This window comes from Pogoniulus pusillus, chromosome Z (assembly GCF_015220805.1).
Source record: "Pogoniulus pusillus isolate bPogPus1 chromosome Z, bPogPus1.pri, whole genome shotgun sequence".
NCBI classification, from domain to species: domain Eukaryota; kingdom Metazoa; phylum Chordata; class Aves; order Piciformes; family Lybiidae; genus Pogoniulus; species Pogoniulus pusillus.
Window position 1 is genome coordinate 28,040,432 of NC_087309.1, and position 26,530 is coordinate 28,066,961.

The 26,530-nt window shown below is 45.8% G+C and overlaps 1 protein-coding gene across 4 annotated transcripts in view; it reads right to left on the reverse strand.

Annotated features, from left to right (window-relative positions):
- Positions 1-26,530, reverse strand: part of ZBTB7C (zinc finger and BTB domain containing 7C) — a 126,817-nt gene that overhangs the window by 55,054 nt on the left and 45,233 nt on the right. The window contains exon 3 of one of the 4 annotated variants that reach the window (XR_010309141.1): positions 26,079-26,164. The exons of the other annotated variants lie outside the window; for them this stretch is intronic. The gene's annotated coding sequence lies outside the window, so the exon portion shown is untranslated. Of the gene's footprint in view, positions 1-26,078; positions 26,165-26,530 lie in introns of those variants that run through there. 4 annotated transcript variants of the gene reach the window in all.

Genomic DNA, 26,530 nt, shown 5'->3' on the forward strand with positions numbered 1-26,530 from the left:
GGGTTTTTGTCACCATTAATGGAGGGATGAATGGGGTCTCCTGGACTATAAAGGAAAACAGGATAAACTACATCTAACAGAGTGTGAAACAAGAATAGCAGGAGAAAGAAGAAACTGTTGTGCCAGACTTCAGGTCACAAGCACAATGGAAAATATCTAGTTAAAAAAAGAAATCTATATTTATGTCTATATCTATAGGATTGCAATGACTGCTTATCTCAGGCCAGGAAAGCTCTAATTGTAGATATGTTGAATTGAAGACTTTCTAGAAGAAAGCATGCTGAATAGATCCCCGTTGAATCAAAAATTATAAATGATCATCAGATTTAAATATTTTCATGGGAAAAAATAATACTTAGCAGTTTTGCTTTCTACAGATTAAAAAAAAAAAAAAAGAATAAACTGGCACAAGTGTTCTGTAGGGCTTTTTAGTTTTTCCTACAAAATCTGAGGCTTTCAGCCTTGATTTTAAACTTTGGCCGCCAGTTGGAACCCAATAATCCAGCTTGCTGAGAGCTAGAGGAAGATGTTTTCTGCAACAACATTTGCTGCAGCAGTTACATTTTTCAAATAATTTTCTTTAATTTACTGCCAAAACCTGTTCATTAAAAAAAAAAAAAACCAAAACCCAAACCCAAACAAATCAAAACAAACCAACAAACAAACAAACAAAAAAAAAATGGGGAGGGGGGGAGCCTACACTTCCCTCCTCTCTCCCCCATATTAATTTTGGTGAGAAATAAAACTCAGATATTTATTTTCCCTCCAAACCTCACAGAAACTGCTTGCAAATGGCAAACACAGAAAAGCCTGGTGAGGTTTCCCATGAGAAGTATACCCTCCCAAACCCACACGTGTTTCTGCTTGCTGTGGTGCATATCATCATTTACTTCAGCACCACTCTCTAGGCAGCAAATTTAAGCTTTGCCTGGATGCCTCCAAATGTGGAGCCTATTTTAAAGGCCATAAGAGCATGTGGAAGGAAGAGGTGTAAGTCCATGAAGTTTCATGTACACTCTCACTGCTGGGGCACCACCATGTTTGGGAGGAGGGATGATGAGGATACAAATAACCTAGTTCAAGAAGGTTTCTGTGCTCATGGCTCAGGTAAGACCTGCTGGGTTTACAAGGTAATTGTGGGCACTGGATAAAGATGCATGAGTGAGTTGTGAAGAAACTTTCTTGCTAGTAGCCCCATGCTCTGCAGATGAGGAGCCACTTCCAGTGAGAGGCTGAATTATGCCACAGACATATTCACTTGTCCAAACTACATTTGCATGCAAAGCTGCTGCCACAATATTCCTATCTCCCCTAAAAAAATGCTCTAGAGCAAACCATTGAAAAAAAAAAGTCAAATAAGTGCTTTGCTAAGCCAATCTAGGCAGTCACAGAGGTTTAATATTTAACAATTTAATGGTTATAACACAGATCAGTCCTGAAGGATGTTCAGTGTTTTGCCTACCATAGATAGTGGAAAGCAATGGGGAACCAGTGACCTCAATGGAAATCAGATCATTCATGCTACCCAGAGATTTCCTTGAAAAATGAATGCACAGCTTGATTTCTATGGAGAACGGGGATCAATTCAGCCAAGATGATATTGTACAGACATACAGGGTGTACATGTGTTTTGCTTCATTGTATGGCTTCTGGGAAGCCGTCAGAGGAACAACCTCACTTCTCACCTGTTCCTTCACTATATCTGCCCCAGCAGGTACTGTTATCAGCTCTAGAAATGCAGTCACCTCTGGAAGAAACTGACCCAACGACACCCAGTTGTTCTTGCACTCCTGACATCTTCAAACAGATGAAGTTGCTTAGAATCATAGAATCAACCAGGTTGGAAGAGACCTCCAACATCATCCAATCCAACCTAGCACCCAGCCCTAGCCAGTCAACTAGACCATGGCACTAAGTGCCTCATCCAGGCTTTTATTCAACACCTCCAGCAACGGTGACGCTACCACCTCCCTGGGCAGCCCATTCCAATGTCAATCACTCTCTCTGGCAACAACTTCCTCCTAACAACCAGCCTATACCTACCCCGGCACAACTTGAGACTGTGTCCTCTTGTTCTATTGCTGGTTGTCTGGGAGAAGAGACCAACCCCCACCTGGCTACAGCCTCCCTTCAGGTAGTTGTAGACAGCAATGAGGTCACCCCTGAGCCTCCTCTTCTGCAGGCTGCACACTCCCCACTCCCTCAGCCTCTCCTCATAGGGTTTGTGTTCCAGGCCTTTCATCAGCTTCATCACCCTTCTCTGGACACGTTCCAGTGTCTCAACATCTCTCTTGAATTGAGGGTCCCATCCAACCTGACCAGGGACAGAGCTTCTACCTCCACCCTGGGCAATCTGTTCCAGTGTTTCACCACCCTAAGTGTGAAAATTTTCTTCATAATATGTAGTCTTAGATCTCTCTCCTTTTAGTTTTAAACCATCAACCTCATCATATTGCAGCAGGTCTTGCTAAAAAGACCATCTTCATCTTTCTTATCAGCCTCCTTTGAGTACTGAAAGGTATACAAAATCTCCCCAGAGCCTTCTCTTCTCCAGGCTGAACAATCTCAACTCCCTCAGGAATGATTCAATATTAGCAAGAATGTGGCAAAACTTCTGCACAGACTTTGAATTAAACTTGTACTTGGCTTAAAAAGCATTTACCTTCCACCACTGGGTCTTATTCTCAGTCTAATGAAAGAAGATAAAACTGGACAAAGATGCTGCCTGTGCAGCCTCTTGTTTGGTGGGAGAGAAAGATCATCCACGAGGATGACAGATTAGGATGTGAAAGTCTTGGTGGCACGGCAGTGGAGATATGTTCTAATGCTAAATGTATTAAATCCTCCTCCATCTCATGAAACGAAGCTGTAGTCATCTCACCTGAGGTAACAGGCTTTTTCAGTGCTGAAGATCAGGGGCCAGGAACCTTGTCTTGCTCCTGCAACCACCAGTGAAGAAGGAATGACACCAGCTCCTGCTCTGCAGAGCATGTGCTGCAAATGGAGTGCACACACATTCTCCTCCTGCAACTAATGCCTATACAAATACTTGATATATTGCTCAAGTACTTGGTTAGGTGACACATGCCTGAAGGCAGTAGCCAGGTGGCTTTAATGTTTCAGTCCTCCCTTTCTCTTCACCTGGAAAGATTTCTGAGTCAGCTTCAGCTTGTGTTTGTGCAGGGCTGAGACTGGGTAAGGGACACTAAAAATAAATAGCCACTGGACAAATTCTAAGCACAAATGAGGGTTAATCATAAAAGGTGTGATGTGGATCAGACACTTTGCAGAGCTTGATGGGCTGACACAGAGATTTATTGGAGGTGCCTCTCCCACCCTAAAGCAGCTGAACGTGAGTGAGATGAAGATCTCCAGGGAGGTTCAGACCACTTGGGATTTCTGAACACCTACTCTACATGTGTCACATCCTTGATGCCAAAAAGCCTTTCCAGCACCACAGAGCAAACTTGAGAGATGAATGGCAAAAATCCTAATTAGCAGAGATGTAAAATGGTGGGGGATGAAAAAGGAGGCAATGGAGAATATCTGCAAAGACAAGGCCTTGGTGATGGCTGCAGACTTGAACCTGGCTTCCACTGCATCCATTTTAAATGTCCATGCACAATTCACAGCCCCAGTGCTATTGCTACATGCAGCTTTTGAAATGCATTCCCTTGCATTCTAATGCTTGATGGGTTATTTTTGCTTTACTCTCATCCAAAATGAGCCATGGCTCCTTGCTGGATCTGCTCGCACCATCCCACTCATACCTGTGCAAAGGACAACCAAGCAAGTTGCCCACTGTAACCAGTGAGCTAACCTCCAGGCATTGACTACCCACTGCCCAAACTTGCTTTTGGAAACAATCTTGTTTGCTGTGTGGATCAAACCACAGCTCCTTGCAGAATATCACATTAATAGTAAGAGGCAAATGAACCATTTCACTTCTCCGAAAAGAAAAGAAAAGGAGAGGAGAGGAGAGGAGAGGAGAGGAGAGGAGAGGAGAGGAGAGGAGAGGAGAGGAGAGGAGAGGAGAGGAGAGGAGAGGAGAGGAGAGGAGAGGAGAGGAGAGGAGAGGAGAGGAGAGGAGAGGAGAGGAGAGGAGAGGAGAGGAGAGGAGAGGAGAGGAGAGGAGAGGAGAGGAGAGGAGAGGAGAGGAGAGGAGAGGAGAGGAGAGAAAAAAGAAAGGAAAAGAAAGGAAAAGAAAGGAAAAGAAAAGAAAAGAAAAGAAAAGAAAAGAAAAGAAAAGAAAAGAAAAGAAAAGAAAAGAAAAGAAAAGAAAAGAAAAGAAAAGAAAAGAAAAGAAAAGAAAAGAAAAGAAAAGAAAAGAAAAGAAAAGAAAAGAAAAGAAAAGAAAAGAAAAGAAAAGAAAAGGAAAGGAAAGGAAAGAAAAGAAAAGAAAAGAAAAGAAAAGGAAAGAAAAGAAAAGAAAAGAAAAGAAAAGAAAAGAAAAGAAAAGAAAAGAAAAGAAAAGAAAAGAAAAGAAAAGAAAAGAAAAGAAAAGAAAAGAAAAGAAAAGAAAAGAAAAGAAAAGAAAAGAAAAGAAAAGAAAAGAAAAGAAAAGAAAAGAAAAGAAAAGAAAAGAAAAGAAAAGAAAAGAAAAGAAAAGAAAAGAAAAAAGGAGAAGTGCCTGACCTGATATACCTTCCTGATAACAGATTTTTAAAATGCTCCCAGGCTGAGGACTTTGCCAGTTGAGATTTCATACGAAATGAGGTTGTTTATGTCATGATTGCAACCTTTTGAAAAAATGCCCCTTCAGATGGGAAAGCTCACAAGACCCTTAGGTATAATGATCTCAGCTATATCAATAACCACATTTCGGCAGGTTCATTATCTGCTTGCTGGCCTGCCCAGACACACAGCGAAGCACTGCAGCAGGATGGAGCAAGAAAGGAAAACAGTGAATTCAGCCATTCTTCCCACAGAAAAATTGACATTATGGGTCATTCTTTTCCTTAGCAAAAGCCAAGCTTTTATTTCCTCTGTTTTCACACCGTGCTCAGGAGGAAGGACCTGAGCTACATACTGTACTGAATACAACCGATCAATCTCCTTTTAGTGGATGCAAGAGTATTCTCCTCCATAGCTCTCATCTTTGCTCCCTGAGCATGTTCATACCTTGCTGTCCCAAACTTTGCAGCAGAACATCTTCCTCCTTTGCTTAATCCCCTGTTATTCTAGTTTTTAACATCTATGCATGGATTTCAGGCCACAGTTCACAGGAAATCTAGGCTACAAAGCAAATCTTCATTTTGTACCAGCATTTTCAATCAACAGGAACTGTTGTGGTCATGTATTATGCCCTCCAGTTTCATACAAAATAAAACACCTCACCCAGTAATTTCTGCAGCGAGGTCGTCGTCTCTGCCTGCTATCCAGCAATTAGAAGCAGAGGCAATCTTGGCTGAAAGATTTAAAATCAAGGGGGCTCTGCTCTGATCCTTGGCAAGTGTTTCTAGCAGCTCATTGGTCTCGGTATTAACAAATTTGCACCTTTTTCATTTTTCTGCCCAGATATGCCTAGCTCTAGCTTCTGAAAATCTTATCACACCAAGCCGCCTATTGACAGGCTAAAGAAACTAGTTTGGCTCTCATTCCAAAGTGGGGATTTGAGGGCAATGAACTCATGAGCAAGGAGGAGAGCTGTGAGCATCTCTTTTCCATAGCATTTCACTGCCAGGCCACACATCCCTGCAAGCGATATGGTTGTGGAGCCTCTAACAGGGATGGAGATTGTTCAGGTGAAAAGTCATAGATAGGTGAATAGAGGCTTGCAGTAATTAAGAGCTGGACCCTGTGGTCTTTCTGCACTGTTAGGCTCCCTCAGCTCTGAGTTTCCTCTCTCTTCATGATAGGGAAAGATCAAGGTAGAAATGTCAGCAGCAATGTCCAGGAAGAGTTGGCACAGCCCCCTTTTCTCCTAAGGAGGAGAGAAAAAGAAGGCATCTGTCTACCACCTCTCAGCCTGAAGAGGATGCAACATGCCATGAGGACAATATAGTGCAACAAAACACACCTGTTATTCATGCCCACCTTCCCTCATCCCGGACTTCATCATCAGACCCTATTTTTCTTCAGTCAAACAAGAAAAATGCAAAACACAGCAGATCTAGGCAAAAATTTCACAAACCTCAAAACATAATCCTCCTATCTCCTGTCTTGAGCCCACCATGCATAAGTGGATTGCATTTTGAACAGCATGAGATTGGATTCTTAGTGGGAGAAAAGGTGTTTATACGAAAACAACTTAAGTTGATACACAGACAACAGCAGATACATTGACAACAGCCATATGTAGTCCTGCAACGTGTGTGATCAGAGGAGTGGTATGAACAGGGATGATGTAGCCAGGTGGGGGTTGGCCTCTTCTCCCAGGCAACCACCAACAGAACAAGGGGATACAGTCTCAGGTTGTGCCGGGGGAAGTATAGGCTGGATGTTAGGAGGAAGTTCTTGCCAGAGAGAGTGATTGGCATTGGAATGGGCTGCCCAGGGAGGTGGTGGAGTCACCATCCCTGGAGGTGTTCAAGAAAAGCCTGGATGAGGCACTTAGTGCCATGTTTTGGTTGACTGGATAGAGCTGAGGGATAAGTTGGATTGGATGATGTTGGACGTCTCTTCCAACCTGGCTGATTCTATGATTCTAACACAAGAAATTCCTACTACAGAAAAATATTAACAGCCCCAAATGATATTGCCATGCTGTGGATGGGCTGTGCCCATCATCTGGGCATCCTTAGTAGCTGCCCCATAGCATGAGTAGTAATTGCAGGTTAGAGCACCCTTGTCACCTCCCACCTAGCTGAATCAATGGCAACAAAGGGGACAAGGGCAACAAAGGGGACAGGACACACAGGCTGCCCTCATCTCACAAAGCTGCTTGAAGGTGCAAACAAAACAACAAATGGAGAGAAATCACTGAACACTGGTTGTGGATGGTAATAAGCCTGCCCTTTATCTCACCCAGAATGGTACTACCAGTCCCAGGGCTCTGTTACCTACAGGAGGAGCCATTGGAGGAGTTCTGATCCAGCAGCAAGTTCATTTGCCCTTCCTGCCCCAAGTCCTGGGATTTATTATTGAAGAAACTCAGAGCAGTATGGAATGACAGAAATGGGAGGTAAGGAAAGGGGCAAAGATAAGATGGGAAAAAGAAACAGCATCTGTCTTCTAGGTCAAGGAAGAGAGCAAACAATCACAGACCGCTAAGAGGAGATGTGGGCTTGTACATCCATGGATGACTAAGATAAAATTAGCAAGGAGGCAGAGGGGTTACCAGGTATGTTAAGAAGTTGAATGTTCAAGACTCTAATGAAGACTTAGAGTGACAAATCTCATAGTTTGTGGAAGGGCTGAGGGATCTGACAGGTTTGGAGCATTAGAGGTGGCCCAACTGCTCAACAACCCAAGCAGGTGGGCAACAGTGCAGCAAATTAATAAATCCTCCTTAATAAACACGAAGTGCTGTGAGGCAGGAAGAGGCATTTCTGCTCTTCAGGCACTTTTCAGGGTCCTAAACAGTGTCAAACCAAGGAAGAGACCTCCCAGCAATAAAGACAGAACATCAGAGACCTTTGCTCTGTGTATGGCCATAGCTGCAAACCTAACAAGATGCTCAGCTGCGTATGAAAAGGGACAGCGAGTAATCCTGGGAATATTACACTGCATTTGCATAAATCAGTAGTGCAGCCTCAGATGGGGAGAAAAAGTAATGATGCAGAAAAGGCAGAAGTGTTCAATCAATACTTCTGCTCCACATTTGGAAAGAAGCAGGACAAGATGCTTGTATCAGACGAGGAGGATGAAGTACTTTCCAGTCCATTAGTAACCAAGGAGGTTGTTAAACAGCATCTAGTAGAGATAAACAATTTTAAATCAGCAGGCCCAGATAACTTGCTCCCAAGAGCCCTCCAACAGCTGCCTGACAAACTCTCTGGCCCACTGATGTTAATTTTTAATAAATCTTGGAATACCAGGGAAGATCCAGACGTCTGGAAGTATGCAAATGCTGCACTGATATGCAAAAGGGGAAAGGAAGATGGTGTGACTGTTGTCTTGTCTGCCAGCAGTCATGGGTAAAATAATGGGAACCCTCCTGAGAGTCAACCAGAAGAGGAATTAAAGGACAGGAATACAGTAAATGCTTGTCAGAGAGGTTCTGAGGCAAACACACCATGTCAAAACAACCCAATTTTGTTCTTTGAGGAGATTACAAGTTTGCTTAATAAAGATAATTGCCTAGAGATAATGCACATAGGCTTCTGTGTGGTGTTTGATTTACTACAAAGTGACATGCTGATTAAAAAATGAGTGCTGTATTAGGAGAATAAAGCACATGTGCAAGGGATTCAGAACTGATCTCAACAAATAGCTGTCAGAGGGGAAATCAGACTATTTCCAGAGGGATTTCACAAGGCTCAATTCCAGCCCAAATATTCAGCATTCTCTTATCTGGAAGCAAATACAACATCTCTGCTGATAAATCAGCTAAGTGCTATACAAACAGGAGAGGTTAAGCCACCTAAGCAGAGCAGAGATGCTGGCAGCCAAGCATCTGGCTGGGGTCAACACTCCACCTCAGGGGGTGAGAAAAAGGGGATAGTCAGTGAAAAAAAGAGGTGGGATGATCAAAATCAAGGCATAAACTAGGAGGTGACATTGTGGCAGCTGGTAGTAGTGACCATGATCCTACAGAGATATAGGCATCTGGCCTGGCAGGAGGGCAGAGAATTGGATATTACACACACCCCAGCAAAGATTCTCCAGGGGAGAATCTTTGAAGGAGGCAGATCAGAGCCTAGGATACAAGGGGTCGGGATCAGTGGACACCACACAGCAGATTTTGCAGCACCTGTGGCTAGCTACTGCCTAGGAGAAGAGGCATGACCCAGAGCAGCTCTTTCAGTGCTCCTTGCAGGGCTTTACTTCTGATGCTAAACTTTGTGACCCCAAGGAAATCAATTAAAGCTTGGGATAGCTTTTTTGTAATAGGAATACTTCCACCTGGCCCTTCTTATCCTGATGCCTTAGCTATCCCATGGGAAAACATAAAACATGATGCATGGGTGAACACTCAGCAGTACCTCAAATGGCAAACCTGGACGTGAGCATTCCTGCAGGCAGCCCTGCAGACTTGCACATCTAGGTCTTGTTGACTGCTCCAAAACCAGAAATCCAGCAGCTGAAAGAAAAAGTTTTTAGAAACCTACAATAGGTACCACTTTTTTTTTTCCCTGAGGCATTGCCCAGCTCTCCCTAAAGATGTCTCTATCATGTCTTCAATTCTGTTACATTCTATGAGATGAGATTTAACAAGGCCAAGTGCAGGGTTCTACACTTTGGCCGCAACAACCCCAAGCAGCGCTATAGGCTGGGGACTGAGTGGCTGGAGAGCAGCCAGGAGGAAAGGGACCTGGGGGTGCTGGTAGATAGTAGGCTGAAGATGAGCCAGCAGTGTGCCCAGGTGGCCAAGAGAGCCAATGGCATCCTGGCCTGCATCAGGAACAGTGTGGCCAGTAGGACAAGGGAGGTTATTCTTCCCCTGTATTCAGCACTGGTCAGGCCACACCTTGAGTGCTGTGTTTAGTCCCAGGCCCCTCAATTCAAGAGAGATGTTGAGGTGCTGGAACGTGTCCAGAGAAGGGCGATGAAGCTGGTGAAAGGCCTGGAACACAAACCCTATGAGGAGAGGCTGAGAGAGCTGGGGTTGTTTAGCCTAGAGAAGTGGAGGCTCAGGGTGACCTCATTGCTGTCTGCAACTACCTGAAGGGAGGTTGTAGCCAGGTGGGGGTTAGTCTCTTCTCCCAGGCAACCAGCCACAGAACAAGGGGACACAGTCTCAAGTTATGCCAGGGTAGGTCTAGGCTGGATGTTAGGAGGAAGTTGTTGGCAGAGAGAGTGATTTCCCATTGGAATGGGCTGCCCAGGGAGGTGGTGGAGGCACCGTCCCTGGAGGTGTTCAAGAAAAGCCTGGATGAGGCACTTAGTGCCATGGTCTAGTTGGCTGGCTAGGGCTGGGTGCTAGGTTGGACTGGCTGATCTTGGAGGTCTCTTCCAACCTGGTTGATTCTATGATTCTATGATTGATACTCTCCCATCTTAGAACAGATGTTTTATGCAAAGGCAGTGCTGCCTGAAAGACCAAGTGGATATCTGATACCAAGGAAGGCTGAGTGATGGACAGACTGTGCAAAAGTGCCGATACAGCGAGGGCAAAGTTGGAAGGTAGGGAGCACATGGTGTGCAGGAATAGCTGCTCACCCTGGGCATGGCCAGTCAGTGCCAATCCCTTTCTTGGGTGGACACTGGACATGAGATGTGTGAGTAACCAAATTCGTGGGAGACTGCTTTTGTGCAGGTCCAGAGCAGAAAAGGGCCCTGGAGGGGAGAGGAAGGTGCACAATCTTAGGCTGGTGTGTACTCCTCACTCTGAAATTCCAAAGGTAGATCCATGTCTTTGGTCTTCATGTTTCCACAGGGATAACTAACTAGTGATTCAGACACACCAAGACAGGTTATAGAAGCACAGTTCCCAGTTTAACTTCCATTTGTGTCTTCTCTTAGGTCTGGAATGGCAGTTTGGTATCTGTCTTTCTTTCTGCTGTCTCTGCAGGTGCTTTGGAAGAGACTGAACCTGCTCAGTCACACAAAAGGTGTGGGGAAACTTCCCTGTCTCAAGAGACAAGAAAGCCCTGAGTAATCCCGTGATTACACCAGGCACACAAAGGTTAGGCAATCTCATGTGATCTCAGTGATGTCCCTGGGGCTGCTGCTCCCTCCCTGCTCTCCTCACCCTGAGTGCCGAGGGAGAGCTCAGGTCCCTGAGGCGACAAGGATAGACACAACTTCCTCTTACTCAGGAATCTCCTCTCAGGGAGGACACAACCGAGCCCTTGGAGAGTGACCTGGGATTGTTCCCTAATCCCAGCCTGAGATAAGACCAAAAGCTTACTTAACTTCACATGCACTGACATAGTGGCCGTGTGCAGTGGTCACTGAAAAAATGCCTTACAGAAATGCAAGAGTTTTTTCTGTATTCAGGTCTTTTTGTCCCCTCCCATCCAAGGAAGAATTTATTTGTCCTAAATCTCCAGAGTTAACCATATGAGCTGAAGTCTAGCTAAGGGCACCCCTCCTGGCTTCATACTGCCGTTTGACTTTGCCACTAACCAGTGATGGAGAACTTGCTGCTCACAATAGCACTTCCTCAAGCTCTGACTGTTCTTGCTTCAGGGACAGAAAAGGGTCAACAATTCATATCCCAGATGTTCAACCCAAACAGGCCCCATCCATCAACACCTGAGTGGAGGATTAGAATACATTGTTATTGCTGAAGGTGAATTCCAGAGATAAGACATTAAATCAAATTCTTATCTAACACGAGACATTACAAAATGTTTCAAGCTTGGGGAGAAAAAAGAAAGCAAAAAGGAAGAAAAGAGAGTTTGGCTTAAAATCTCACCACACATTTCTGATGAGGTGATCCATACTGATGCTGGAGCCTTCTCTGATGAAGTTCTGGCCAACAAATTGAGCTGCCCAGATGCAAGGTAAAAATTTGGTGGTGCTCATCCGAAAAAAAAAAAAAAAAAAAAGACAATTTAAGGTCTCATCTGCAAATGCTACTAGGAAGAGATGATGGCAGCCAATCACAGTCTTTGGACCTGGAATCATCTTCCCCATTGTGGTTCCTATCATTCAAGCCACCAGTAACTCCCAGAAGGTAGGTTCAGACTGGACTCTTCAGCATGAGAGTGGTGAGAGCCTGGAATGAGTTGCCCAGGGAGGTGGTTAAGGCCCCATCCCTGGAGGTGTTTAGGGCCAGGTTGGATGGGGCTCTGGACAGCCTGATCTAGGGTAGGGTGTCCCTGCCCATGGCAGGGGGGTTGCAACTGGATGATTCTTGTGGCCTCTTCCAACCTTGACTGATTCTATGATTCTATTCTATGATTCTAAGGCCTTTTCTCCCCAGTAAGCCACCAAATTTGGTAGTCTTTTCTACCTCATCTGAATTTATCAGAAAGGATGCACCAAAAGAGTGTACCTGTTCTCCAGAGCTCAGAATTGAGGCCAGTTCTGTTTAACATCTTTATCAAGAGCAGTCTCGGCAAGTTTGCAGACCAAGTTGTGTCAGTGTTGATCTACTTGAGGCTAGGGAGGCTCTGTAGAGGGCACTGGATAGGCTAAATCAGTGGACTGAGGCCAACAGTATGAGGGGCAACAAAGCCAAATTCTGGGTCCTGCACTTGAGTCACAATGACCCTGTGCAACACTACAGTATCAGGAAGAGTGACAAGAAAGCTAACCCATGGAAAAAGACCTGGGAATGCTGGTCAACAGTTGACTGAACATGAGTCAGCAATACACTCAGGTGGCCAAGAAGTCGTGTATGAGAAATAGTATGGCAGGACTGGGCCAGTGATCACCCTCTGGTGAGGCCACACCTCGAATGCTGTGGCCCCTTCACTACAAGGGCATCGAGGTGCCAAAGCATGTCCATAGAAGGGCAATGAAACTGATGTATGGTCTTGAGCACAGGTGTTATGACGAGTGGATGAGGGAACTGGGATAGTTTAGTCTGGAGAAGAGGAGGCTGAGGAGAGACCTTATTACACTCTGCAGCTACTTGAATAGAGCCTGTAGCAAGGTGAGAGGCAGTCTCTTCCTAGTACCAAGTGATAAGACAAGAAGAAATGGCTCCAAGTTGTGCCAGGGGAAGTTTAGATTGGACATTAGAAAAATACCATTACTGTAAGTGTTGGCAAGCACTGGAAGAGTCTGTCCAGGGATGTGGTGCAGCCACCACCCCTGGTGTAGATGTGGTGCTTAGGGACATGGTTTGGAGGCACGCTTGATGATCCTGAATTAATAATTGGAGTCAATGATCCTAAAGATCTTTTTCGACTCAAATGTCTACGATTCAAAGCCCAGCACTTTGCTCCCAGGTCCCTGCACTAAAGGAGGAGCAGGATTACTACAGCATTGTTCCGGAGCACACATTTAAATATCTATGCTTTGCACAAAGTCCTCTGCAATTGAGAGCTCTGCCAGGAAACGCCCCACACTGCCCACTGCCTGGCTTGCCTCCTACTTCTTCTTCCTCCCTTGGCTCTGCATCTAGGAGCAGCTGGGATAAGGAGCATAATGCAATTGTAAGCACTCCATCTTTCCAAAAAAGATATTACCTCCACTCCCACCTTCCTCCTCCCCTCCACCCCAGCTCCCTGCTTGGCCAGCATGTTTTTCTTCTGCTGCAATTAACACTTGATGAGACAGAACATCCCCCCACCCCCACTGCTCCAGCCAAGCGCAGTTAGAGCAAATTATTAGAAGAGAGGGAGGACGAAATAAATTAATTAAATAACACACTGAGCAAAGGCTTCTTGTCTTAAAACCCATACTAAGCTGGTGCATCGGGCAGGTTGGCACCCTGATCAAGCATTGCTGCACAAGCAGAGGCTGTGCCAGGCTTGGTCCAGACACCCCACTGCAGCACTTTCCCAGTTCATCAACAGGGACCCTGAGTGATCAGTCAGAAGCACAGTTTTAAGCAGATGGATGTGACCCAAGATTTCGCATTTAGGAAGATGTGTAAGACCCAGGCACTGCTGTGGAATCAGATTGCTTACCCAAGAGGGATATTTGGCCCCATGAGGTTCTGGCTGGCTATGGCTACACTTCAATATACAGGAGTAAGGGAAAGCCTGTGTCTTCCTGCAGCGTTCCAAAAAGATTTGACTCTGACTGCTCCATCTGGACTTTATTTTTCCAACAGGTTGAAACTGTAATTGCATATTTCTCCCTCCACCCATATTACAAAAAAAAAAAAAAAAAAAAAAAAAAGAAAAGAAAAGAGGAGTAGGATGGACTCATTTATCATGTGCAGCCAAACTCCAGGCTGGACTCACTGAAATGAAAATGAGTCAGTGACACTTTGTATAATGGCATTCTAGTTTGTTCTCCTAAATATTTTCTGGTTTAATGAGCGTTTTTTGTTCCAGCACTGGTTTGTAGCCCCCATGCTTTCTCAAGTCTTTTCATGCTCTGACTTTTAAAAATTCCCAGTGTTGTATTTTCAGAAAGAAAAAGAAAAGCAGGCTTACTGCTCTTCCTGCTTAGACGGGAGTAGGTAATGAAACTCTCTGCACGGGAGATGGCTCTTATCTCCATGGCTCTGCTGTTTCCAAACCTGACTACTTAAAATCTCCCCCATGATGAGACAGTCAGCAAAGAAAGAAAAAAGACAATCAGGAGCTTTACAGAAGCAGAGATGTGCCATGATTTCCACCTGATCTTCTCCTGCTGGGACAGGTCTTTAGGTCAAGTTACTGTAAATGAAAAAAAGCTGCTTTGGTAAGTGTGATCATGAGAGAAGCTATCTACATTGGAAAGCTGTTTTGCTTTATAAGGGCTTCTCCACTGGGTCATGCTCAGCTTGCTGTGGAAAAGATGGCAGCTCAGTTCCTGCAACAACCACACTGGTGGTGTGGTAGCTCAATCAGGTTAGCTGGGAGTTGCAAATTGAACCCAAGCACCGATGGCTCCCAGCTAAGGTGGTTGTCCTGGCCATGGTGGGCCCTTGGGGAAGGACAGTGGGGTTCCAATTCTGTAGCATATGTGTGGACCAGTAGCCCCCCATCAGCCACAACCACAGGTGGGTGTGAGAGCATTTTCAAGCCATTTCACTCTAAGTATGACCTATTTGAACACCAAGTCACCCACACAACTTACTCCTAGAGGCTGCTTGAGCTAGAAAGGGTAGGTTCAGTGAAAACTCACCAAAAAAAAGTTCAGCAGAAGCATGAGAACCAGAAGCTCTGATGGTATCTTCCCTTGCCTGCCCCTGAACACCATCAGCATACACTTCTGCTTGTGGTGGGGAAAATGTAGTCACCTGCCAGGTGGCCACACACTTTACTGTGACATGTACTCACTCCAGCTGCTGAAGAAGAAGTGCCTCTTGGAAGAAGGATGAAGCAGCAATGTCTAAAACACTTGGGAGGAGGGAAAGAAAGATATAGGGGGAGCCTGTATGTCCTTTCCTCCACAGTGTCCTGATGAACCTCATTAACAGAGAACATTTTGTTCTGCAGTTCAGTGGGATGCAGGGGGAGGTGAGGACACCGTGACTCTCTCCGGGAAAGGAGGTGTTTGGAAAGAGTCCCAGGTGGATGAAGGGCTCTGAGGGGCTCCCAGTCTAAACCAGGTCATAACTGAGGTGACACTGATGTACTGGAGATACCTGAGATAAGATGACCCAGTTGGTCTGTCTCTGCTGTGCTATCTAATTGCTTTCAGATACCTTTTGCCTACCCAGCATTGCAAGGCTCCAAGAGAAGAGGCACCAAATAACTAAGGAAGGTGTCAGAAAAGCAGCATATGCTCCACATCTAGTCCACCTTTCATTTCACTAGAAAACATTATAGAAGAGGAAAGTTTATAAGCAGGACTATCCAAAAGGAAGGCTGGCTTAAAAAACCTGCTAAACCTCATCAAACCTTGTTAGTATCAGCTGAACCAGGCTCAGCTGCAGCTCCTGCCCTCAGATATATTTCCACCTGTCCAACAAATTGCAGTTTGCCTCCTAACCTCCTCCCCTGGAGCCGCAGCAGCACAGAGACAGTGTTACTCCTAGTTCCCAAAGCCTTGGAGATATACTTGACTTATGTGTCAGAAGGAACAGCTGAACTGGTGAGGGGCCTTGAACACAGGTCTTGTGAGGCACAGCTGAGCGAACTGAGGTTGTTTGGTCTTCAGGGGAAGAGACTGAGGGGAGACCTCACTGCCCTGTACAGCTACTTCAGAGGACGCTCGGGCAAGATGAGGGTCAGCCTCTTGTCCCGTGTAACAAGTGGTGGGACACAAGGAAACAGCCTAAAGTTGTAGCAGTGGAGGTTCACGTTGGATATTGAGAAGGATTTCTTCACAGAAGGGGTTGTTGGGGACTGGAACAGGCTTCCCTGTGAGGTGGTCGAGTCACCATTGCCTGGAAGTATTTAAAAGACCTGTAGATGTGGTGCTTAAGAACATGGTTTAGTGGCAGTGGCTTAGCAACAGAGGTGGGATTGCAAGCTCTAGGCAAGCAGTTGGACTTGATGATCTCAAAGGTCTCTTCCAGCCTCTATAGTTCTATGTGATGGTTTGGTTCTATGTGATGGTTTCATTTCACTGCCTGTTATCAAGTTCTTTTACCAAAACATTCTAGCTTGCTTCTAACTAGCACATTCTATGATTTCATCATTCTATTACCATAAGTATTGCCCTGTTTTTTCAGCCTCCCTTTCCTCACCTAGTAGATTTTGTCCCTTCCTTGAGAGCATCCTTCCTGCTGTTTTGCTTGGTTTTTAATCACTTTCTACTTTGATTACTCCACTTCTCTCCTTTATATCTTTCCTTGCTGCAGTACCATTTCACCAACCTTTTTGGGAGCACCAAATGGAGCTGACAGATTACTTTTAGGAAATACTTACTGTCTTCTTGGTTTGTTCCCTTATCCTGTGAAGAGCTTCAGAGCTGCAATCCCTGCTGGCAGGATTCCTTAGAGCAAAGCTTCATGGACAAGGTGACCAACAACCTGAAGAGCCCAATCAACCTGGCAGTGCAGCTTAAAGTCACATCCAAGGTCCACCAATTGCTTTAAACAGCCTAACATTAACAGGCTGATGCACCAAACCCCAGCTGTGCCTTGGGAAAGGTACTCTCTCAACTCTAATGGGCTTAAGATTGTTTTAAACTCTGAATAAGGAAGTCTTCCAAATCTCATGTCTTCCTGCTGATTTATAGCTCTTATTTTCTTTGCCATTACCAAACAATATCCAAGCCTTATCTGAGTGTTAAATTCCTGGCTTTGGAAACATCCTGCAGCAGTAAGTTGCACTGACCCAGCCCAATGGGAGAACATTTTCTCATGGATGTGGCTGCTTCCTTAAACAGACTCAGTGTTATGAGGTACGAGCATAGATAGGTACTTTACCTAGCTACTCCTTAGCTTAGAGATCCCATTTTCTCTGCCACTGCTTGGCTATGTGCCTCCCCCTCATCCTTTTTCCAACATCTCTCTCTGATTTTTTTCCTCTGGCTGGTAATTGTTCTCATTACCCTTCGCTCACAGATGGTCCTCAGAGAGCCTGCTATTGATGTGGTGCCAACTCTTCTCAATTCCAGCTGCTAAACTGCATTAGGAGATCAGCTACCACTCAGCAGAGACTGCTTCTCCACTCCATCTGCCCTTCCACACCTGGGTCATTGCTGGAAGTGTTTACTCACCAGATACACCACAGCTGAGAGACCTCTCAGTCCCATCACAGCAGCTAGGTCACCCTTCAGTCCCACTTCCTCCCACCCAAAGCCTTACAGGTCTATTCTACATCTCCCCACTTATCCCTCCTCCTCTTTGACATGCCTGTTGCCATGAATCTGAGTCACTTTCTCCTCTCCAGACTTCTCTTTTAAGCTTTCCTATTCCCATTTGGCTTGTGTGACCCTCTGTGGTCCCAGCAAATCCTACTCACAGAGATGTCCTCTGTGCTCAAGAAACAACCTCTGAGTTGAAATGTTTTACCCTGGAGGGTGGTGAAACACTGGTGCAGGTTTCCAGAGAGCTGGTAGAAGATCTATCCCTAGAAAAATTGCAGGTCAGGTTGGAAAGACTCCGAGAAACCTGATCTAGTTGAAGATGTTCCTGCTTTCTGCAGATTGTTGACTGGGTGACATTTAAATGTCTCTTCCAACCCAAAATATTCTGTGGTTCTATGATTCTAGCTTCAGGGCTCCAGTCCCGCTCTAGAAGGACAACCTGGACTGCCACCAAGGCAGCAGGGGTGTGACTGAAAGAAAACAAGGGGGGAAAAGCATTGAAGACCAGACAGGAGGTGAAAGTAGCTCTTATTTTTCACTGAACCAAGTTGGCTTTGGAGGCACAAACACTAGGTTCATTCATGAAGCAGCTAAGTGCCATATTTTCAGTGGAAACAATGAATTAGCAAGCACAAGAAGCAACAGGACAAATGACCTTTTTCCTGTCACCTAAAATGTCCTGTTACTTTCCTACCCTGGTGGCCAACTGCTCAATGAGCTGCACAGCACTCAGTACCAGTGACCTGGAGCCTCCAGCAAAGCCCAAGGGCATAGAGGGGAGCTTCTTGCAGAGTCCCCTCCTTCCATGCAACTCCACCTCCTTTGGACCACACCACAAAAGGTGGGGGCTGAAGCAGATCCTACGTGCCTCTGGGGATATGCAGCAGGAGCAATTTCAATCAGCAAGATGACAACCCCATTGACAAGGCTAAGGCACCATGGATTGAAGCTACATCAGGGGAAGTTCAGACTGGACGTAAAGAAAAGATTCTTTCCTGAGAGGGTGGTTGGTCACTGGAGCAGGCTTCTCAGGAAAGCAGTTCAGGCAATGACTCTGTCAGAGTTCAAGATGCATCTGGATGATTCACAATCATATAGTTTAGCTTTAGGTATTCCTGTAAGAAATAATTTGAACTCAGTGATCCATAGGAGCCCCTTCCAGCTTAGAATCACAGAATTGTTTTGGTTGCAAGAGATGTTTAAGATCTTCAAGCCCAGCTGTTAACCCAGCACTGCCAAATAGCCTTCTGTCATTGTGTGACCAGCTGAGCAGATGAGGGAAGAGCAGTGGATGTTGTCAATCTCAACTCTGGCAAAGCTTTTGACACTGTCTCCTATAACACCCTCATAGAAAATGTTGGTTAGATGAGTGGACACTGAGGCAGATTGAGAACTGGCTGAAGGACAGAGCTTAGAGGGTTGTGATCAGCAATGAAATCTAGTTGGGAGCCTGTAGCTAGTGTTTGCCAGGGCCAGTACTGGATCCAGTCTCTTTAAACATCTTCATCAATGACCTAGATGAAGCACCAAGGAGAAGCTGCTGAGTGATGTGAAACTTAAGAACAGAGTTGCCTGCAGCAACCATGAAATGATAGTGCTTAAGGTCCTAAAGGCATCAAAGACACAAATTCACTACTCTGGATTTCAAGAGAGGAGACTTCATCCTCTTCAAGGATCTTCTTTGCAAGAGTGTCATGGGATAAAGCTCCAGAGGGAAGAGTGGCCCAAGAAAGCCAGTAAATTTTCAAGGACCGTCTTGTCCTTGTGATGCAGTGCAAAGAAGGCAGGGAAGAGTGCCAGAAGGCTGCTGTGGATGAACAAAGCTCTCCTGGGCAAAAAATTGGAATCTATGAGCAGTAGGTTGAGAATGGATATTAGAAATTCTTTACAATAAGGGTAGTGAGACACTGTAACAAGTTGTCCAGGGAGACTGTAGATGCTCCCTCCCTGGAGGTGCTCAAAGTCAGGGTGGATGAGGCCTTGAGCAATCTGATCTACTGGAGGGTATCCCTACCCACAGCAGGGGAGCTGGAACTAGATAAACTTTAAGGTCTCTTCCAATACAAACCATTCTATGAATATGAATCTATGAATGGACTGTAGCCTCAGTGAGTCTGCTGCTGATACAAAGCTGGGAGGAGTGGCTGACACACCAGAAGGCTGTGCTGCCATTCAGTGAGAGCTGGACAGGCTGAAGAGTGGGGTAGAGAGGAATCTAATGAAGTTCAATGAGAGGAAGTGTAAAATCCTGCCCAGGGGCAAAATAAGCCCATGCACCAGTACCTTGGAAGTAGTTCTTCGGGGAAAGGCAAGAGGGTCCTGGTAGACAACATGTTCACCATGAACCAGCAAAGTGCCAAGGTCTCCTGGGACATATTAAGAAAAGTGTAACCAGCAGGTCCATGGAAGTTCTCCCCCCTTCTCTACTCTGCCCTACTGAAGCCACATCTGGAGTATTGTGTCCAGTTCTGAGATCAAGAGTGACAAGGAACTAATGGAAAAAGTCCAGCAATGGGTTTTAAAGATGATGAGGGAACTGGAGCATCTCTCTGATAAAGAGACACTGAAAGAGCTGGGGCTGTTTAGCCTGGAGAAGAGAGGAGTGAGAGGGCATTTTATTAATGGTTATCAGTGTCTAAAGGGTACAGCCAAGAGGATGTGGCCAGACTCTTTCCAGTAGTACACAGTCACAGGACATGGGCCAACAGACATAAACTAGAATACAGAAAGTTCCACCTAAATATAAGGAAAAAAAAAATCTGTAGAGGGTGCTGGAGCACTGGAACAGCCTGCTCAGATTGGTTGTGGAGCCTCCTTCTCTTGAGACTTTCAAAATCCAGCTGTTGTTGGCAAACCTGCTTTAGCAGGACAGTTGGACCATATGACTCTCAGAAGTCCCTTCCAACCCCAACTGTTTCTGGGATTTTGCAACTGCCAAGTTACCATTAAACCATGTTCCTTAGCACCATGCTCCCATGTCTTTAAAATACCTTCAGGAATGGTGACTCCAGTATTTCCCTGTGCAGCCTGATCCAGGCCTCAAGAAATCTTTGGGAAAAGAAATTTTTCTCTAATGTCCAACCTAACCTTGTCCTGGCACAGCATAAGGCTATTTCCTCCCGCCCTATCACTTGTACCTGGGAGCGGTGACCAACCCCTACCTTGCTACCACCTCCATCCAGGCAGGTTTAGGGAGCAATAACTTGACATATTCTATGAGTCTCTGATTGGTGCACTGCACACCAACCCAGTGGGTCCCAGCCAGCCCATCCATCATTGCCCAACAGCAAAGAAAAAAACATCCCAGCTCACAAGCACTGCAAACCCAGTGCCTTTCACCAGCGTGCAATTTGGCTTCAGAGAGATACAAAGAAAGTGGTTTGACTTTCAGTTTCTGCTATCTCGAAATCTTTCAGAGGGAAATGCTAGTGAACGCTAACATAATGGATTAAAGCAGAAGATAAAATGTCATTCCATTATCTATTTATTAAAAGCACCACTTGAACCGCTTTTATTCGGCATACATCTCCTGCTAAAGAGGCACTCCTTGACTGCGTAAATCAGTGAGCAATTGTGTTTTAACAGCCTTTAGAATGGCATTTCCCCACAGTTTTAGATGGACTATCAGACAGAAAACCTCTTCCAAAACTCACTTATCATAACAGGCGCGAGCACAGAGCTCTTTACCACTTCTCTACTACCGAGACAAATACAAAATGGGCTTGTAAAACTCACAAAGCATAGATCATTCCCACCTTTCACCCTGCTGCATGAATATCCTTAATGACAGGTCAAAATAAATAATTTTGTTAGCAGAGAACTATTCAGCTCCCATTGATGGATGGGACCTCTGGTAGGTGATGAAATGCAGGCTGCAGTTCCCAACCCACTGATGATATCTTTTCTGTGGTAATCAGTTCTTGCTGAACCAGAAAGGATGAAGCCACTCCAAATCTACCAGTTCCCTGGGCAAAAAGGGAGCAAATGATGCCAGATTTTCAGTAAAATACCTTTGCTGTGAATAAAACAATATCTGAGAACTGCAAAACAAAAGGGATGTTGTTGGATTGTCTCTGCTTTACCAGAGTGAATTGGGTTTTTGGTTGGTTGGCAATATTTTTTCATACCAAGAAACAATCTCTCTTTTATTGTTGTGGGGTTTTATTTTTCCCTTTTTCTTTTATTTTTTTTCTCAGTCTGTGCTGATTTTGGTAAATCCTACTCTAAACACGTTTACAAGGTATTTTGATGGAGAGACATGGAACAACAGCGTTCATGAGCTGGTTCTGTTTTAAAAGGAATGCTGATAGAAGAGAAGGACAGCAAACTTCACCCAGTGCCATGGAGGTCTCTACCGTGGACAGGAGCAAATGTTAGATCACAGAATCATGGAATCATAATATCATAGCATCATACAACACTTGAAGTTGGAAGGGACCCCTGAAGGTCATCTAGTCCACCCCTCCCTGCAGTAAGCCCCATCCCACCTGACTTGGAATGTTGCTAAGAATGAGCACCTGCCACCTCTCAGTGCCAGTGTCTCACCTTCCTCAGCAAAAAATGTTTTCTGCTTTTCCTTCTGTCTAGTCTAAATCTTTCCTCATTTAGTTTAAAATCAATCCCACCTTGTCCTGTTGCTACCCACCCTGCTAAAAAGTCTGTCCTTGTCTTTCCTGTAGGCCCCTTTTAAGTACTAAGAGACAGCTGTAAGGCTATTATGAGGCCTCCTCCAGGCTTTCTTTTCTTCCAGGCTAAACAACTCCAAAGATGAGTGGAAAGGGACACACCCACACATACATGGAAGAATACCCCCATAGTATGGAAACTGAGTGGATGGATGGATATGAGTGTGATCTGACTGCAACATCTGTCACCCCATTGATCACCAGGGTTGATTCGGCTGATCTGGCTGGATAGATGGGTGTCCCACTCCTCCTTCACCACTCCATATATGTCCCTCCCAAAGCTGCCTGTTTAGTCAAAGCAGATGACCTGCCTTCCCTGGCAGAAACTCTGCTACCATCAGAAGGACCTCAGCATGCACTGTGGTGAACACAACTGTAACAAACACAATGCTGAAGCAGATAATCTTTGTTCGGTCCTTCCCTGTGGCCACTTGCACTTTTTCCCTTCCTGTAGATGAAGTGGAGCACCACCTTGCTGGAAAAAGCATGGATTCCAGCTGTGTCACCTGAAAGGACACCCATTCTTGGCTGGATGGTTGTCCAACCCAATGCACCCCAGGCTCCAGATGTCCTTATGCAAGTTGAATTCTGACAGGACTGACAAACCTGAAAGATCATTTCAAACCACAATCACTTCCAATTCAGCCTGCTTCGGCCTATGACCTTCTTGGCAGGACGTTCCTTCAGTGCAGCAGCCCCAAACAGGAGCTGACAGTGCTTCACAACCTTTTGAACCAGCGCTCAGGTCCCCTGGGTACCACGGGCAGGGTTTCTCTTGACGGCGTGCTAGCTCCTTGACTTTGACAGCCCTGCTCTTGGGCTGCCTGGGAGGGGATCAGCATCCCATTCTCTCCAATCGGCAGTGTGAAAGGGCATCAGGGAAGGTACACTTGTCACCAGGAATAAACCATTACATGGAAGTTCTGTCACATCTTTCTGGGAGGATGGAGTCAGTTGAAGTCAGGGAAAAAATCTCTGATGCCAGTGGGGTTTGTATACCTCCCAGAGCATCAAGCAGAAATGCAGTGCAGCAAGGAGCAAAACCTCTCCTAAATGACAAGGGTTATCAGCTGGTGTGAATCCCCAGGAGACATCTAGGACAGGTGTCACTTCACACCAATGTGCCAAGCTCTCCATAATAGAAGTCACCTCGTGGCCATACAGCTTGGAAAGTGCCAGCTTCCCAGTCAAGCTAAGTAAATCCCTCCTCTTTGCTTTCCTTGACAGCACATCTTATTCTAGAGCTATTATGAGCGACCAGCAGACCCATGGGGGCTGGGCTTTAGGGCTCCATCTCAGGAGAATGTGGAAGATCCCTGTGTTTCTGAGATGTTAAAGTTTCCCATAGTTTTCCACATTTTGCTACCTTTATAGGTCAGGGTGACACTAGAAGTGATTTTATTTTTCTCTGCAATGAGAAGTAAACCACTAACTGGATTACAGCCAAAGTGACACCCACAGAAGAGAAGCAAACACAATCTGATCTTCTGGCAGGAAAAAGAAAACAGAGTCAGCCAGCACCAATCCTTGCCTATTTACCCACCTCAGTGAGGTCCTAGGAACCCAAAAAATGGACCAGGGATCTCCTGCATGAGATATCCTGAAGAGGAAAAGATTATGTCCTGCCAGACTCCACTTGAAGACCAGGAGAGAGCAGCTGCACAGCCCAGGGCACCATGAATCCAACAGTCACCAGTTTTGTGTCACTTGAAGAGGAGACCCAGACCTCCTTCTATGTCTGTATGCTGCAAACCTTTCAGGATGACCCCCTGACCAAACTCAAGTTTAAGAGATTGCTCAGGAGGTCACCAAGCCCTTGGCATCACTATCCTGACACTGGAGACCAGCAAGGTCAAATCCTTAGCTCACAGCAGTGGGCGGGCAGCTGAAGGTTGCCTGCACTGACACTGAAGCAGGCAGGGCTATCACCATGCTAGAAGGCTGGTGAGGCCACGTCCTGCTCCTCTCTGCCCCTCTTTTCAATATAAGTCATGCCATACGGTGACAACCGAGTGCTAGTGAAGCTGTCTCTGCTCACGGAAGTGCTCCCAGCACTTTAGCAAACACTTAAATGATGCAATAAAAAATAATTATAAAAAAAGTAACATGGGTCATAACACCCAAGCACGAGACTGAAAAAACTGTGACTGCTGATGTATCATTAAGGCAGTGCTGTCAAATACCTTTTCCATGTGAAATTGTCCTCGTTTATGATTGTTCTAATCTCCTAGCTCTTCTACAGGCGATGTTTCTCGGTGTTAGGAAAAAAGGCAGTGGAAAATCTGGGAACTGGTGTGTCATCCTCTTTACACCACATCTTGTACATCATCTCTTAAAGCTTTGTGGCGTGCTAGTTTGAAGCTAGCTAGAATGTTTTGGTGAGAAGAACTAGATTACATGCCGTGAAAGGAAAACAATGATGATGTCTACTTTCCTCAGAGTCTCACTGAGGAGTTTGGGAAGGAGAAATGAAACCATTAGATAACACTCTCACCATTTTCTCTCACTCTCGCTTGGGCTGCTGGCTGAGCTGCATCTTACTCCCTAACTTCACCTTCCATTTGGTCTAACCCACCTTTGCTTCTTAACGTCTTGGCTGAACCTCTATTCTTCCTTAGGACTGGGGTAAGGTTGAGAGGGGCAGGGGTAAGGTGCAGGGGTGGTTGAGAGCCCCTCCTGGGGACTCAGGTTTCTGGGAGGGGAGTTGTGTTTCTGTATTACCTTTCACCTTGTATATTTCTGTCTATAACTGTATGTACTGTAAATATCTGCTTGTATATTGTGCTAGCTGTAAATAAATAGCTTCATTTATATTCCCAGAGCCAGCTGAGTCTAGTCTGGGTGATTTATAAAGTGGGGGGGGGGGAGGGCAGGGAACACCCAAACCATCACATGTGGCTAAGACCATCAGCATCCTGAGCTGTATCCATGACTGAGCACACCGTATCTATGAAGGGTGCAGTGGAGAAATACTAAAGAGAATAACAGCATCATTGAATGGTTTGTGTTGGAAGGCACCTTTAGCAGTCACCGAGGCTACCTGCGCTGCAGTAAACAAGAACATCTTCAACTAGATCAGTTTGCTCAGAGCACTGTTCAACCTGATCTAGAATTTCTCCAGGGATGGGACATCTCATTCTGCCCCTGTACTCTGCACTGGTTAGACCACACCTTGAGTACTGTGTTCAGTTCTGGGCCCCCCAGTTTAGGAAGGACATTGAGATGCTTGAGCGTGTCCAGAGAAGGGCGACGAGGCTGGTGAGAGGTCTCGAGCACAAGCCCTACAAGGAGAGGCTGAGGGAGCTGGGATTGTTTAGCCTGGAGAAGAGGAGGCTCAGGGGTGACCTTATTGCTGTCTACAACTACCTGAGGGGTGGTTGTGGCCAGGAGGAGGTTGCTCTCTTCTCTCAGGTGGCCAGCGCCAGAACGAGAGGACACAGCCTCAGGCTGTGCCAGGGGAGATTTAGGCTGGAGGTGAGGAGAAAATTCTTCACTGAGAGAGTCATTGGACACTGGAATGGGCTGCCTGGGGAGGTGGTGGAGTCACCGTCCCTGGGGCAGTTCAAGGCAAGGTTGGATGTGGCACTTGGTGCCATGGTCTAGCCTTGAGCTCTGTGGTAAAGGGTTGGACTTGATGATCTGTGAGGTCTCTTCCAACCTTGGTGATACTGTGATACTGTGTGATACTGTGATCTCCCACCTCTCTGATGAACCTGGTAGCTGACATAACTAGGTCCAGCCTAGCAGGGCTGAGCTCTCATAAGGGGAAACACCTTTCCCTTTAAAACTCTTTAGCCCCTAGCCCTGCAGAGACCATTAGTTCAAAGATCTCCTCTTGCATCCTAGTACCCCAGTACCCACACTCCCAGCCTAACAGATCCCACTGAAACAGCAGCCTCAGCACTGGGAGTGTAATGGAGAGAAAGGCAGTTTTGATTCATTTGGACTCTAAAATGAGATTTTAATCCCCCCGGGGCCAGGGGGGGATACACAGCCTCCCTACCTCAGATCATCCCCATCCTCATCACTTTCCAGCCCTGGTGATCCATTAACATCCTCTTCTTCTTGTAAATACTGCCTGAGCACTCCCGTCTGCCCTTCTGGCCTCAGTTAATTGTGGCCTGGAGGAGAAGCAGGTAAAAAAGCACTCAGACGTAGCTTATCTCCATGGACAGTAAAAATGGAGCTTGTGACAAGTGCGGGCTGCAGAGATGGGCATAGGCATGGTAGGGAGAACAACAAAGCCCTTCTTGCCCAAACTTCCTCATGGATACCCAGCTGCCCTTGTCTCCTATTGCTTCATGAAACACGGAGATATCTAGCACATTATGAGATTTGAGTCTTAGGGAAATGACTTCTCTGCAGCAAGCTATGCCAGTAAGGAAAACCTTCCCTCTGATGAGTTCTGTGCTCCCAGAGCCATACCAGATCACTCCAATCCCAGCAGTCCAAACAGGGTGGGCCTTGACTAAGCCAAACTTTGACCT